The sequence below is a fragment of the Capsicum annuum genome, unplaced genomic scaffold, assembly GCF_002878395.1.
Source record: "Capsicum annuum cultivar UCD-10X-F1 unplaced genomic scaffold, UCD10Xv1.1 ctg3858, whole genome shotgun sequence".
Taxonomy (NCBI): domain Eukaryota; kingdom Viridiplantae; phylum Streptophyta; class Magnoliopsida; order Solanales; family Solanaceae; genus Capsicum; species Capsicum annuum.
In genome coordinates this window covers 23,863-39,914 of record NW_025845730.1, presented here as the reverse complement: position 1 = coordinate 39,914, position 16,052 = coordinate 23,863, and the positions used below count along the sequence as shown (strand labels likewise).

At 33.1% G+C, this 16,052-nt stretch overlaps 1 pseudogene; it reads left to right on the top strand.

Moving 5' to 3' along the window:
• Positions 1-12,240: 12,240 nt before the first annotated feature.
• Positions 12,241-16,052, top strand: part of LOC124891608 — a 19,371-nt pseudogene continuing 15,559 nt past the window's right edge.

The window sequence follows — 16,052 nt, the reverse complement described above, 5'->3', positions numbered from 1 at the left end:
TCTTACTTCTCTTCAACAAAGGAGAAAGACAATTTATTCATTTCATATTTATTTTATTTCTACAAATGCAATATGCGAAGAAGCAAATAAGTTTTAATATTAACGAAAAAGTAATTTTTAATAATATTTCAAAAACTAAATAGGTGAATAAACGCATAGCTTCAAATCGAACCATCTAAATTAGTGAAAGGTTGACAATTATAGAGAGAGATCATAAACTTATACATCAATTTTTGGAGGTTATAAACATGAAAGGTTACACTGACAATTATGATTATCATTAAGAATAAAACTAATAAAGATAATTGAAGGTGCAAAATTAAGATTTTTAATGTAAGATTGTCAATTATTTATAAGGAGATGTATTATAAATTTATACATCAATTTTGAAGGTTATAACATGAAAGATTACATTGACAATTATGAGTATCATTAAGAACAAAATTAATAAAGATAATCAAAGGTGGAAGTTAAAAGCTTTAGTGGAAAGGTTGTTAATTATTTATAGAGAAAAATATTATAAATTTATACATCAATTTTGGAGGTTATAAACATGAAAGGTTACATTGACAATTATGAGTATCATTAAGAACAAAACTAATAGAAAGGTGAAAATTAAGAGCTTTAATGAAAGATTGTCAATTATTTATAGAGAGAAGTATCATAAACTTGTACAATAATTTTGAACGTTATAAACATAAAAGGTTATGTTGACCATTATGAGTAGGAAAAAAACCAAGAGGATAGAAATTGAAAAGGATATAGTAAGCGCTATAGTAAAATGAAAAAGTCATCATAACGTATAAAAAATAATAGTGACAATAATTTAGTATTTTTTTTTTTTAAAGATGTGTGTGTGTGTGTGTGTATGTATGTATGTATTCATATATTCAAAATCTAACTATACCATACTATATACAAATTCTAATAAAACTATATGAAATATCTCTTTTTTGACTTTTTTTTCTCGTTTTCTCCATTTTAAATTTTCAGATATAATAGAGTGTTATATATATTTAATTATTTTTCATGAACTAAAATATTTCAAAACTATACATTAATTTTTGAATGTTATAAACGTGAGAGATTAAATTGGCAATTCTGAAATCATTAAAAAGAAAATTAATAAAGGTAGCGATTAAATGAGAAATTAAAGTTAAGAACATTATCAAATTCATATGAATATTTTTAGATTAGTTGCCGAATCTTTAGCTATTTCTACTTCAAAATACAAAAGTATTGAAATCTAAATTAAATTCTTATCAATAAAAATTGTACATCTTTGTTCTCCTTTGAAGGTCACTAACATAACATAGAATAAGTTAAAACAACTCAATAATTAAACTACAACTCAAATTGATGAAAAGGAGTAAGCTAAAAGAAATTCCCTTTTGATAAATTCAAAATGCATGTGTAATTAGTACTTACGCATATTCTTTCATACATGAACATTATATTATATTGTAACTGAAAATTTTACCTTAAACAACAATGAAAAAGAAGAAAATTCTCTACTGTTAACTTGAATCAAAATTTCGCATTTTCATTGATTGACTCATATTAGAAGAGATCAAGAGTAAAAAACAAATATGAAGGAGGACAGTCCAATGGATCAAGCAAGTCTATAACCCACATTTTTAATCGAAACAAAAGACTTGTTATAGTAATTAAAATTGACATAATTAGCCGTCAATCATACCAATACTTTCTGTATATTAAAATACAAAATAGTGCATAGTTTTTATATACAAAAAAACACCTGATTTTTATAAATCAAAAAATTGATGATGATATTGACATAAATAGTCATCCAGCAAAATGTTAACAAATATGCACAAATAAAATTATCAACAATCTAATGAGAAGTGAAGATCTAGAAATACTTGATAGAAATCTCTTAAGGACATCTAGGAATTTTTAACATTTTGCAATTCTCCACAAAAGTAAATAGTTGGAGAAAGGAATTGATCCTTCGCCCCACGCAAAAGTGAAACCATAAACATTTAACACGAGAAAAGAAAAAACTTGATTTAACTAAAGGAATTCAAAGAAACAAAAGAAGAAAATTTGTTTACATCATAATGAATTTCGATAATGATGAAGTCAATACCCCCACCTAATTACTTAGGTGCATTCTTGACTTCTTTCTCTTCTCCTTAACTATAAATATTTATGTAAACAAATCCTTCTTCTCTTCTTCTTCCTCCTTTTGAATTTCAACTGTAGCAACCAACAAATAAAAATGGTTAGAGGACAAGAATGAATACAATGAAACTAAAGTAGATTAACAATAAACCAAAATAATCAAGTATTACGTAAACCAGTAATATTAATAAAATACTTGATAAATAACAACATACATATAGACAATTCATGATTGCTATTTATAGATTAGTTGAGCCATAAAGAAGGAAGTTCAAGAGACATATTTTAAAATGGAGAATATAAATAGATGGAGGTTTTTTGCAACCTATGAAATATAATTAAATAAATAAATATGATATATCTTAAATTTCTTTAACAAAATTCTGATTTCACTACCATTCCATCTTCTCCTCTAGATTTCAATAATAAAAATCCATTACTTTGACTATTTTAAAATTATCCTTCATCATTGGGAGGGGACAATATAAGTAAATAAAGAATGAAGGAACGAAGAAGAGTTTCAGAGAATGCGAAAAAAATTCACCAGTTCTTATCTGAAACTCCAATTCACCAAACACAAGTTAAAGAACTTAAAATCAACCAAAATATAATTTTGTCAAAGAGTCTTCAGTATGAAAAAAAAATAATGATACACGATTAATATATACAGATTACAGACTGCGACAGATGCATCTGAAGAGACCACATCAGTTGAATAGACTACCATAAGATTTGATGGCCTCTTTAATTAAAAGAGAATTATTTCTTCTTTTTTTTTTTGCAAAAAAATAATAAGCCTTTATTAGAAATAATTAATTAGGAAAGTTGTAGCACCTGAAAAGGAATAAAATTATGAAACATGGATTGTTAGCCTGTTAGGTGAGGATGATTCAAGCTAAGCTTTACAACATTTTGATTGTTGGAATACATTTAGTTGGGATTTTATTATGCTTTATTCATTAGCTAGTACAAACAATAATATAAAGATAGAGAAATTAAAAAAAATCACAAAAAAGATAAATATGATTTCATACTTTAGAGAGCGCATATATGTGTGTTGATAGGTAGTTTTTAAATCTCAATTGGGTGTTTTTGAACAAAATTATAATCATACTTTAGTGTACTTTTCCTTTCTTCCATCCATAGCTTTTAAGAACAACGTTAGTAAATCACTCAAGTATTTTAAAGTTCCTTTCAACTTCAAATCTTATGGTTTATTGTATAACACTAAATTTGTTCAACCACATATTGTACCTTTATTTCGCATATAATTACTATTAACTTCTAAAGGTACAGTTATTATATAAAAAACCAATAGAAGAGGAAGAGAGGGAGGTATTAGTTAATAGAATTCAGCTTGGCCAGTTCAAATCCATGCTTCTTGTTCAAGTTACATGCTCCTTGGATTTTCAGCTCGTATATTTGGTTTTGAGAAAAAAAAATCTATTATCAATTTAATAAATTCAGATTAATTGATTATTATATTCAATTTCACGAATTTCTCTACTATATTCTATAAATTATAAAATTTCATGAAAAAAATAAATCACTTGTTTAATAACTACGTATCTAAAGTCTTCTAGCAAAAGCATTTTTCTCCTTGGTCATTAAATTATCTGATGACAATATAGAAAGAAATATATATTAAAATTTTATGAGCGTAATAAATTTTTCTTACAAACTTTAAATCATAAACAGTAAAAAAGGAATATATTTATTTGCTTTGAAAATTTCTTACGATAGTGACATTCTAATCATCCTGACCAAAATTTATATGCAAAGGTGTTGGAGAACACAGTTGTAACATAAAAAAATAAAAAATATTAGAAGAAACTTAGAACTCAATATTTTTTTTAAAAAAACTCAAGATTCACTCAATCGAAAAATGTATAAAAGATGCTTGGCCAATTGTGCTCAAATTTATATGAAACACTTGATGGAATATCAAAAGACGTGAATAAGGAAGGAATTGAAACGGACAAGCTACAAATAGTAACCGCATGTGTTTAATTTACTTAGGTGTTGTTTGGTTGGGAAATGAGATATTCGAGCATTAATTATTCCGGGATTAGTATCATAGCTAGGTCTGATAAAAATAACACTACAATCCCGAGACAACTAATTAATGTGATGTGTTATCCAATGCATTTTGTCGCAACCAAACATGGATAAACTCGAATTTTAAGATTAGTTATCCCTTTTTCCTTGTACCAAACGAGCCCTGAAGATGGAATAAAAATAATACTATAATTTGGGATAACTAATCCCGGTACAAACTATCACATGCATTTTATCCCAACAAAACATGGCTAAAGCTCAGCGTAAAATTAATTCCAGCATTAGTTATCCCTTATCCCTCGTATCAAATGAGCCCTTGTAGTTGCATGTGTGTAGTTTTTCTTTCATTCCCTCTATTAACTCTTAATTTAAGGAGAAGTAATAGTTAAATTTATGTTACCATTTTTATTTGATTTGCAGGAATGGATTACTCTTGCTTGTGGCATCTGCTACAACCTGATTTTGTGAGTGAGTATAATAATTGTTGATTCTTCTTTAACATTTTGTTCGTATTCTTTTGCTTAAATCTTTTGTTTTTTTAGTTTTCTTGGTTTTGAAGGGGTACTTAGTTCTTAGATGTAGGTTGTTCATCCTATGTTGCTCGGACTCTTCAAAAATGTCAACTGGTGCAGCATCGGAAGTGAAGAGTCCACACAACTTAGTGTTCGATTGTATTGGTGATTAGCTAATTCATGTTGTCCAGTTTCTTATTTCAAATGAACTCCGAGACTAATTTGTCAATGGGGCAATCAGTCTTTGGATTTTTAGACCACTAATTGAAAAACTTTCATGTGGAAATTCATAATGGCAAATACCGAGAGGCGAGATGTAATTTGGAATCACCTTTGTACTCTTAAATTTTTTGAATTTTCGTAGATAATGAATGTGAATAAAATCTATAGTTCTGTTAATGGAGGTATGAGATTCACTAGCAGACTAGCTATGATACAATGATGAGCTAGTGTGATTAAATAAATCATCCATATTTGATTTAGCAAAGTGATACCATATCTACCATTAGAAAGAAAGGGAACTAGTAAAAAATAGTGAATACACTAACTATTTTTTATTTAACCATGGTGTCCGAGTCAGCTTATGCGCACATCGACTAATTCCACGGGATACCTGCCACCTCTCACCAGCAACAATAATGACTGCACAATTATAGACAAGTAAACCATTTAGGCGCATGTGTATTGTTAATCGCCAACTCTAATCCTTTTTCTTTTCTTTGCTGAATTAGTTTTTATGTTAGTCAGTACCTCTCATAACCTACTGCTTTTTACCATTCTTTTGAAAAACAAAGTAGTACAAAATGGCTAAGCTAATAATGTTATTTCTACTGCTTCACTGCCAGATTGTATACGAGCTTTAGCCAAACAAAATTAGGGAAAGAGAGAGAAGAAGAGAATGAGTGATGTTTCTACTGCTTCCGTGCTAGAGTGCATAAGAGCTTTAGTCAAAACAAAGAGAAGAAGAGATTTTGATCAGCATGCTAACAACAATCATCTCCTAATCATGACATTCTAATCTACATTTTCAAGTTAGTAATTTTTTTCACAAGTTTCGAATTGATCAAATGCATCTACCTCTTTTCCATCAAGAGTTGAAGGTAATTTCTAAACCAATAAAGTGTTAAAGTACATTCTTTATGTTTTTCTGCCATTTTTGTCACTTGCTGGCAGTAAATGAAACTGCATTTGATTCTGCTTATTCATTGTGGAAGTGTACTGTGTCATCCTCTAGGATCCACCTTGGAGTGGAGGACTTCATAGGAATAACTCTTTTCTTTTTACAGATAAGAACACAAACAGATATAAACTCCGAATAGAGGACAAGAGGTGGGCTTACACTATTGAGGGATTAAGCTATCGGCCTAGAAATTGAAATTTCAATTTAGAGACTTTTAGATACCCTGGTTCACTTCTGTTTGAGAGTTATAATGCCGATTTATCAGTTGAAGTAGGAGAGAATATCTCTTGATATTTTCGATAATTCTTCAAGTTCATAGCATCGTCCCGTTTGTACATCTTCTTTAGGTAATTTTTTATTACTTTAGAATGAAATTTGCCCCTTTCTCCAATTGCACGAAGAATGTCGTAAGACAGATGGGAACATATGAGTAAACTCAAATCTTTGATATGTTCACTGAGAGTATTGATAATGGAAGAATCATTCCTCATTTGGAGGCACTCGATAGTTAAACTCTTGGCTCCTGGGACCTACGTACGACATGTTTTGGAGTCTCTTCATTCAGATAAAATCCCTATAAATCAAAGATACTAGTATTAAAAGTTCATCTCAGAAGTAAGAATCGCATTGGCAGAACTACGGATGGTCAAAAGGACAGTCATTTACACCACATTCTCCAAATGCATTTTACTCAATTCAATAATCAGAGTATTCATTAGACTATCTTACCATGAATGTTTGGACTAGCTGTCATAGGCATTAGCAAAGTGAAGCCCAGGGAAATGACTCCAGCAGTTTTAGCTAGTCTACTAGTAACCATACATAAATAGGTTAATCCAAATCAACTAGCAATAAACTCGAAATAGTTCTAGCTGCCAAGGCAATCTCAGGACACTCGATCAATCAATCATTCAACTAGGTCTCAATCCTAAATTAAGTCCTAGAGTTCCACTCCACTCTATTCACACTCATTTCGTAATGATCAAGCAAATATCAATCAAATATAACAAAAGTTTTAGATTATTTAGGGACAACATACTTCACTTTACATGAACTCTAGATAGTTGAATTGAAATTTTAAACAAAATAAATTACTAATTTCATATGTATTATGCTCAATGAAGCCATGAGGATGTGGTGTCAAATTTTATTTTATTTTTACAATTGTGGTGGCCTAGCCAAATTTTGCACACCTCGACTAATTCCACATAATACTTGCCACCTCTCACTCATCAGCCGACAGCCGATCCACCAAGGTCAGGACATTTGGAAAGAAATCACCTAGTGTTTTTGTTTGGTATCACATTCAATATAACTCATTTTATCTATTATAACAAAAAATTTTTTGGCATTTAATTAGAAAAAAGAGCGAAATAAACTTGCAGAAAGACCGGAAGACGATATGCGAAGACAAAATTGAAGGTTGGAGAGACACAAGCGGCGGTGCAAATAGATGTCAAATCCATTTTTTTCCAACACATTAATTATTATATGATCTGTAAATCTACCCATTGATGGCTCAAAATCACCATTGGAGCTTCCTCCTCCTTTTTCGCCATTGCTGCCGCCACCAAGTTTGCCTCCGGTACGGTGTCGCTTAGCAGTTTCGTCCATGAACGAAAACAGAAAAAAAAACCTAAGTCCTCAATTTCCTGCAATTTTTCTGGCAAAAAAGTACAAAAAAATAGTTTATAAATTACTATTTGAATGCAATTCATAATTTACATTTGTTGAACACGTTTTCTATGGCAAATCTATATAACAATAATCTATTCAGTGTAATTTAATGAGTGAAGTTCGAAATGGCTATTATTAATAAACACTTAATGAATTTATACTTGTTATAGATAGTAAGCAATTAAAGCAGTTTAAAGAAGTACCCGGAGTTCACTTTATTATGTGTTTCTATTAACGGACAAACTTTCAAGGTTATTACTTATTTGTAGTATAAACGATAATACATTCAGTGCAATTTCATGGATATACATCTCTTTATAGAGTTGTATAGACTGTTGTGAAAATAGTACTTTCTATGAAATAGAATTAACTTAAGGTGGGTCAATAATGAATAGGATAATTAGACTTATGTTCAAGATTCAATAAACTCGTTCAGTTATAAATTGGGAAAGAAACAACAGTAAAATCAAGTAAGAAAATTCAGCATATTAGAAGATAAGACAACAACCAATAACATACCTAGTGTAATTTCACAAGTAGAGTGAGAATGTAGGATGTATACAGATCTTACCTATCTCTGTGGGTAGGGGTTGTTTCAATAACTCTGAAGAATTCTAGATTTCAATCTCCAAAATAATACCTTGAATTTATAAGTGTTAACCCAAACGGTTAGTTAACGGCTAGTTTGATTTCATTAATGTTAGATAAAATAATTTATCAAATAGTATGTAAACGTAACAATATTAGATTAAGAAAGACTTTTCAAATCAATAATAAACATTCATATGTTACTCCATCAACTAATTAACGTTTAGTTTGATGTAACAACCGTCAATGGGTAGATTTATAGATCATATAATAATTAATGTGTTGGAAAAAATGGATTTGACATCTCTTTGCACCGTCGCTTGTGTCTCTCCAACCTTCAATTCTGCCTTCGCATATCGTCTTCCTTTTTCTTCGTCTTCCGATCTTTCTGTAACTTAATTTCACTCTTTGTTTCTAATTAAATGCCCTAATCTTTTCTTTTTTTTGTAATAGATAAAATGAGTTATATTAAATGTGGTACCAGGGAAAAACACTAGGTGATTTCTTTCCAAGTGTCTTGACCTTGGTGGATCGGCTGCCCGCTGATGAGTCAGAGGTGGCAAGTATTTCGTGGAATTAGTCGATGTGTGCAAAAGTTGGCTAGGACACCACGATTGTAAAAATAAAATAAAATTTGACACCACATTCTCGTAGCCTCCTTGAGCATAATACATATGAAATTAGTAATTTGTTTTGTTTAAAATTCCAATTCAATTGTCTCGAGTTTATGTTAAGTGAAATATGTTGTTCCTAGATAATCTAAAGCTTTTGTTAGACTTGGTTGATACTTTCTTGATCACTACGAAATGAAAATGAGTGTGAATAGAGTGGAGTGAGACTCCAAGGACTTATTTAAGATTGAGACCTACTTGAATGATTGGTTGAGTGCCTTTAGATTTATTTGGCAGTTTGAACTATTTTGAGTTTATTGCTGGTTGATTTGGATTAACCTATTTATGTAAGGTTTACTAGTAGACTAGCTAAAACTACTTGAGGCATTTCCCTGGGCTTCACTTTGCTAATGCCTATGTGGGCATTAGCAAGTGCAACTGGTCCAAACATTCGTGGTAAAATAGTTTGATGAATCATTTGATTATTGAATAGAGTAAAATGCATATGGAGGATGTGGCGTAAATGCCTGTCCATTTGACCATGTTTAGTTTTGCTAATGCGATTCTTACTTCTGGGATGAACTTTTAATACTAGTATCTTTGATTTACGGGGATTTTATCTAAATGAAGTGACTCTAAAACATGTCGTGCGTAGAGTCCCAGGAGCCAAGAGTTTAACTATCGAGTGCCTCCAGATGAGGAATGATTCCTCCATTATCAATATTCTTGGTGAACATATCTAAGATTTGAGTTTGCTCAAATGTTTCCATCTGTCGTACGACATTCTTCGTGCAATTGGAGAAAGGTGCCCAAACTTAAGGTATTCTCCTATGTCAACATATCGGTAAACTGTTATGAAATGCTTCATTGATTATGGTTTCACATCTTTGATGGTAAGAACTTTACAGGTGGTTGTAATCAATTTAACAGGGCTTAGAAGGCGTTCAGCACCTCCATTGATGGATTTTCAGACTGTTATTATCCTGAAATTCTCTGCATAAATGTATTTTATTTATATCCACTCGCTGAACCTGATTTGTAATTTTTAAGCAGATTTGTTAATTTAAATAACTCGTTTGGGAACCAATTCATTTGAATTTGATTTTTTTCTTTGCTGACCCTTGATGATATCTGATTTCTTAGGCTGTTCGGGTATAGAAAACCTCAAACTGCATTAGCTTTTGCACCTGGCATGCATTAATTTCACTCTATATCATCACCTCCAGAAGATGGAACAGTCGAGATATAATTAAGTCCATTGTGGTTACACCAACAATATCTTGCTTTCATACTCTTGTGTGACTTCCTGGATTTGTTTCCAACGTATGCTTTCTTATTTCCCCTGCTTATAGAATTTGCTGCGTGTGAAGCACCAGAACTTTTCAAAGACGAGTTGTTCCATGCATTTTATCACAACCAAACATGGATTAGCTCATCCTAAAGTTAATTTTAGGATTAGTTATCCCTCGTACCAAATGAGTCTTGAAGGTTGGATAAAAATAATACTATAATTCGGAATAACTAATCCCGGTATGAGCTATCCCATTCATTTATCCCAACCAAACATGGCAAAAGACCATCGTAAAATTAATTCCAGCATTAGTTATCCCTTATTCCTAGTATCAAATGAGCCCTTGTAGTTGCATGTGCGTAGTTTTTCTTTCATTCCCTCTATTAACTAAGGAAAAGTAATAGTTAAATTTATGTTACCATTTTATTTGATTTGCAGGAATGGATTACTCTTGCTTGTGGCATCTGCTCTAACCTACCTGATTTTGTGGGTGAATATAATAATCGCTTAGTCTTCCTTAAATTTTGTTCATATTCTTTTGGTTAAATCTTTTGTTATTTTAGTTTTCTTGGTTTTGCTTAAATCTACTTAGTCCTTAGTGATAGGTTGTTTGACCTATGTTGGCCAGACTTTTCAAAAATGTAATTGGTGCGCATTGAAAGTGAAGAGTCCATGCAACTTAGTGTTCGACTGTATTGGTGATTAACTAATTAATATCTTCCAGTTTCTTATTTCAAATGAACTCTCAGGATAATTTGTCAATGGGCCGTCTTTGGATTTTTAAACCACTTTGATGTGGAAATTCATAATGGCTAATACCGAGAGGCGAGATGTAGTTTAGAATCACCTTTGTACTCTTAAATTTTTTGAATTTGTGTCGATAATGAAAGTGAATAAAATCTATAGGTGTGTTGATGGAGGTATGAGATGCATCTTACATTGAAATTCTGTGAAACCAGGGGACTGGTTATGATACAATGATGAGCTAGTGTGATGAAATAAATCATCCACATTTGATTTAGCGATTAATACTGTACCTATCATTAGAAAGAAAGGGAACAAATAAAAATAGTGAATACACAACTTCTTTCTCTTGATAACCATGGTGTTCGGGTCAGCTTACGTGCACCTCGACTAATTCCATGGGATATCTAGCACCTCCCACCAGCAACAATAGTGAATACATAGCTAAAGAAAAGTAAAGCATTTAGGCGCATGTGTATCATTAATAGCTAACTCTAATCCTTTTTCTTTTCTTTTGCTGAATTAGTGGTCATGTTAGTTAATACCTATCATAATCTACTGATTTTTACCTTTCTTTTGAAAAACAAAGTTGTACAAAATGGCTATTGAAGTAGTTACTGCACCTGCTATTGAAGTAGGTGGTAATCCATAGTTGGATAAGAGAGTGAAAATAACAACATTAGGGGTTTGTGTTTCACATATAGCTAGTAGTGGTGTGTGTCCAACTGGTACTTAATGAGTAATCACAATTGCAGGTCCAAAAAAAGGCATTTGATATTCAAAAGGTTCATTACAACAGAGAGCAAATAAAGCACAATAATGCCTAAAAAGGAGAAAAAAGCTAAGTTTCAGTCATCGGATTTTGTGCCACAATCAAGTATTTACAGTTGACTACTATTGTGGCTTGGTCTATCCATCAGCATCTGCACTGCAGCATCAGTGACCTCATCACAGAACCCTATAGATAAATTAGTTAATGCCTTAGCAGCAGATGTAATGGTAAAAATAGCTGCATTAGTTATTTTGGGAATGTAACCAACATCCAACACTGATAACGTCTTGCAAATTTTCCTATCAGCATGAAATAAAGACTTAATTCCCTTGTCAATTACTCTTTTACAGCTTCTGATCCACAACTGCACAATCAGTAAGTCTCCCGCACCAAGAAGAGCATGGTCCGTTATTGAAATAAGGTTGTCCTCATGCAGTCTTCTAACTAGTGAAACTTTGTAACATTTGTCCTCATTTAGTAAGTTGGAGGTACTCGACACAAGTGGGTGCGAACGCATTGGAGACCAGACTCTCTTATACATATCAAAAGTTACTACCCTCACAATACTAAACTCAAGACCCACATGGGTGATGCAAGCTTTTGTAAAGTTTAGTATTGTGAGGGTAGTAACTTTTGATATGTAGAAAGGAGCCTGGTATCCAATGCGTTTTCACCCACTTGTGTTGAGTACCAACAACTTACTAAATGAGGACAAATACTCCAAAGCTTCACTAGTTAGAAGACTGCATGAGGACAACCTTAATTCAATTACAGACCTTGCTCTTTTTGGTACGGGAGACTTACCAATTATGCAGTTGTGCATCAGAGGCTGCGAGAGAGTAACTGACAAGGGAATTAAGTCTTTATTTCATACAGTTAGGAAAATTTGCAAGGCATTATTAGTGTTGGATGGTGGTTACATTCTCAAAATAGCTGATGCAACTATTTTTAAAAATATATCTACTGCTAAGGCATTATCTGATTTATCTTTAAGATTCTGTGATGAGATCACTGATGTTGCAGTACAGATGCTGATGGATAGACCAAACCACAACAGTAGTCAACTGCAAAGACTTGTTCTTTGCAACTGTCGAGGTGCTGATGCTACCTCTGCCTCAGCACGTTTTTCGTGGTTTGCTCTGGCTCTGTGTTGGACTTTCTCTGTCACGACCCGAACTGGGGCCCTAGCCATGACGAGCATTCCAAACCATAAAGGCCCGAAACACCCCTATCTGTCTGATAATCATGCACATAATTCATGACAAAAGAAATGCGGAAGATACACAATATAACGTAAACATGGTCAAGAATCATATGAAAACGAAAATGGGGAACAGTGTCCCGCAATCTAAATCAACATCTCTAAAACCATATGCGAAATCTCTACTACATGACTGAAACAATGTCTATCTGAAAACTGGGACAAGGCCCTCAGCAGACTCCCAAAACTGAATATAAGATAAAAGGACTGCAGGACATAAGACCTTCTGAAACATAGAAGGCTCACCACATGTCTCTGCAACTCTGTCTGAATGATCTACTAATTCTCTTGACCCCTAGACTGGGCCTCTGAACATGGGAGGTTGGAAAGGGGAGGGGGTCAGCACAAAAGTACTGGCACGCAGAGATATCAAAGAAAAACATAATATTTTTACAAAATATAGTTGAGAGCCATTATAAAGCAATTTCGTATCAAATCATTTAAAAGCACATGGGTGTAATGCAATAGTTTTTCTCAATAATAATGAAATGCAACTGAGCTAGGTGGAATACCCTACATAATTTACACCAACTGTCAAACCCAGATTTCCGCCGAGATTAGAGTATACATGAGGGGAAGACACACAACATCACACAACATGGTGTCTCGACCATATGGTAGTGCCCAAGATCACTTAGCCCGGGCTCCTACCTATAGTCCTAATTTGGGAATGACATGAAGTCAAGTACACAAGATCACTTAGCCTGGTACCAATATTCCGTGTCGGCAAACACGTTTTCCAGCGATGAGCCCTTGTGTCTCAAACTCCTTCGGGCATCCACCTTTCTCATGTAAAATCAATGCATTCAAATTTCTTCTTATTCAATCACATATCATATTCTGTAGGGTATCGCCATACCCGACTTGCAAGTCATCAATATCACATCCACATATGCATAATCATGTAAAAACCAAGGTGCTTCATCATTTACAAGTGGTGAACAATATTTATTTCAAATTCATGCTCTCTTTTGTTGATCACAATATAATATGGAGTATAGAAACATTATTATGCGAATTTGAAAACAATTTTTCATTTATATTTATCAAATTTCCATGGAAAATCTCAAATCACATATGCATGGTTTCAACCATTGAAGTATATGGGCAAACAATTCCCATGACATAAAGAAAATGACTTAGAAATCATATTGAAAGAAAGTTATTAGCATTTTATTGGAAACCCCCATCTAAAAGCATGCATGTTCATAAAAAGTACACCCATGAGATTTTTGGATAACCCCACGTACCTCTATATGCGAATATGATAGGTGCTTCTTGAAGCCTACGTTGCGGAGATTCCAAATCTTCAATTTGTTTTGAAAACCCATGGTTGAATCTTGAACTATTTGGGTTTTTATTTTGAAACCCTAGAGAGAGTTCTTGAACAATTTGGATGAATGAAGGTGTATTTTGGGGTCTTTGGGAACTGAATTTTGTGTTTATGGCTAAATAAGGGTGGAAAATGATCATTTTGCCCCAAAAACGGAGTGTTTAAGTCACCTGAAACCTTTACATAGGCGATGCCTATGCTATCACCTATTTTTTACATAGGCGGTGCCTATGCTATCACCTATGTTTACATAGGCACCGCCTACTACTTTTAAAGGCCATAACTTCTTGCTCGGGTGTCGGATTTTAGCAAAATTAGTATCGTTAGAAAGCTAACTCGAAGACCTATCATTTGACACATAGTAGGCTCTCTAATTTGACATATACAAAGAGTTATGGTCGATGGAAGCTGACACAATTTACAACGTCCCCTAAAACTTAGTAGATCGAAATAGTTTCAACTCGTGCTTGAGTTGAAAGACCTCTATGGTCTAAATTCAAGATTGAATGGATTCACATAATACTCAAATAATTAACATTCCATATTGGCATAGGATTTATGACTTCGGGATTATCAATGCATCGAAATCATGTTTTTTATTATAACCCAAAATGCAGTGTGTTACATTATCTCCCCACATATTGAAGCTTAGAGGCATGGAATAATTGCGGACATGATATGTTTCTCTAATAAAGAATACACTGATCTGAAACATGACCATATGGCTGGAACTACTGATGTTCTGAATTCTTATACCGGACATGCATATCTAATCATAGAATACACGACTGAAGCTACTCATAAGCTGAATTCCCATAATGAACATGCATACCTGATGCATGGATTTGTGACTGAGTTGTTCTCATGAACGCAAGACTAACTACACTGATAACTTGAACTTTTTCTATTGAACATGCATTTCTAATACATGCATATCTGACTAAACTGACGTATGAACGTATGACAGAATACGCAATGACAACTGGTGCGGAGATTGTAATAAGAATCTATGCATGCAGATGAATGGGGTATCTCCCCCTTGGGACCTTATGTCCCTCTATGAATGCTCAATTCACTAAGATACTCGGAAAACTGAGGCGATGCACAGGGCACCTACGAATTGAATCATAACTGAACATTTGGAATCTGAATTTAATGCATGATGCATGAACTGGGCTATACTCGTAACTACTCGTATACTCTATCTTGGAATAGTATCATGTCTAAGATTTCGAGTAGCATGAATAAGTGCAAAGACGAGAAAACAAGTCATGCGAATCTGACTGCTAAACTGACTTATTGGCCATAATTATACTACACCCTCATACTTAACTAGAGTATTCTCTTCAACACTCTCTCTAAGGAAGCTCTAGCAGTAATAGGGAGCCATGCATCTTGGGTAAGGATTACTCAAGACATCCAACTGAGGAAATCACAACATTGACACTATTCTGAAGTCTGGAATATAGACATATAACTCCTAAATTAGGATAGAATTTTCAGACCTTTGGCAATACAACTTCTTACTTTCAGGCTTAGTGCACTTCCCGAATATCCCTTAACTATACTATTCCCTATAAATATCATATTCATTCAACTCAGCTTAAAATTCTCATATGAGCATTGACAAATCTTTCTACTAATGTCGGACATAACTTAATCCCTTCGTCGTGATCAAGCCTAACTCTAAGTCACAAAAAAATACAACATGCCAGACCACGCTATTATTCTAAACCATATGATGCCACCTTCTATATCTCCTTTAAAGATCACATCCTAAGTATAACATGCCTTACCACTTCAATGACTACTCTAAACTCTTAATATGAAGTAGTTATTGCATATTGCGACCTTCCACTACAATCCCAAAACGTCATTCA